The sequence below is a fragment of the Tupaia chinensis genome, unplaced genomic scaffold, assembly GCF_000334495.1.
Source record: "Tupaia chinensis unplaced genomic scaffold, TupChi_1.0 Scaffold142619_1, whole genome shotgun sequence".
NCBI classification, from domain to species: Eukaryota; Metazoa; Chordata; class Mammalia; order Scandentia; family Tupaiidae; genus Tupaia; species Tupaia belangeri.
The window spans coordinates 733,659-735,297 of record NW_006202465.1 but is presented as its reverse complement, the minus strand read 5'-3'; positions in this window follow the sequence as shown (position 1 = coordinate 735,297).

The following is a 1,639-nucleotide window of genomic DNA, read 5'->3' as shown; positions in this document are numbered from 1 at the left end:
CGGGACTTGAACCATAGTTGGCCATGTGGGAGTCCAGCACCCTAACCACCATGCCACCTGCTGGCCCCTTAGTATAGTTTTTAATATATTTATATAGAAGGAAAATTGATGTCATACTGCTCATGCTGATTGTAATCTTTTTCACTTAATATATGCTGAACTTTCTTTAAGCCTTTATGTATTTTTCTAGGGATTACATTTAGTTCTTATGTAATATTTTATTGAATGATTTAACACAATGTATATAATCAAACACTTATTGCTAGACATTTATAGTGTTTTCCAGCTATCTCTGTTTCATAAAATAAAGCAGCAGTGAAGGTTCCTAAGATTGATCTTAAATTATCTCTCTGTTTACTTCCTGTAAGTGAAATTTCTGGGTCAAAGAGTATAAATACTTTCATGGTTTTCAATATGTATTGGTGAATTGTCCTTGAGAAAGTGGTTCCAAATGACATCAACACCAGTAAAATAAGAGAAGGCCTATTTTTCCTGACATCCACAAATACAGAATATTATATCATTTTTAATATCATTTGCTCAATTCTATCCATGAAAAAAGTGATATCATGTTTTTATTGGCATTTATTTAATTCTCTGAGAGTAAAATTTGTTCATATAGTTATTAACAATTTTTATTTTTCTTTAGTGAATGGACCATTCTGGTCCTTACTCCTTAGTCTTTTTGAGATGGGGAACATTAATTTTTGTTTCTTACTGATTCCTAGAGTCTTTTTTATATTATGGGTATTAACTGTCTTTTGATCATATTTGTATTACTGCTTTGCTACAGTCCACTTCCATATCACTTGCCTTTTAATTTTATGACATTTTTCTAATATACTGAAAGATTATTAGAAGGGTTATATTTGGGACCAGCAGGTGGCATGATGGTTAAGGCACTGGACTCCCACATGGCTGACTGTGGTTTGAGTTCCAGACCTGGCTGCTTGCTTTCTCACTTTCCCTTTCTCTGTCTCTATCTGGCCAGATGGAAAAATAATAATAATAAATATGATTAAATAAGTATTTTTTAAAAAAATTATGTTCTGATAAAATAGAAAATTACAATGTTTGAAGAAGGAACACCTATTCGATTTCTCCTTTATTCCGGAACACATATGATATGTGTATTACTTTTGTTTAGAACAGTTATGAACCCAGGGTTAGCAGGTGGAATAAAGGTTAATGCACTGGATCCCATATGGCCGACTGTGTGGTTTGAATCCTGGAGGGACCTCATGGCTTGAAAATCACTCCAGGCTGTGTGCAAAATTCCAAGAGAAGACAGAAGGAGAAGGGATTGCAGCATGGTCCTCTACCCTGCGGGGTGGTTTCTCATTTTGTCTTTCTCTGTCTCTCTGGTAAACCTGTGTGCCCTATGGCAAAAACAAAAACAAAAACAAAAAAAGAAAGGTTGTGAATCTAAGCTTGTGTCGAAAAGATAAAATAAATCATAGGAAGCAAAATACTTATTCATCCAGATGTTTTATCTGCACGTTGTCAAATGGCTGGTTTGAATTGAGTTCAACTGATTTTTGTAATCAACAGATCATTCTGAAATTTTGAACACAGTGATAGTAACAGTTCAACTTTCACCCACAAGGGGGCAATAAAGACCCGTTAGTGTTCTGCCATA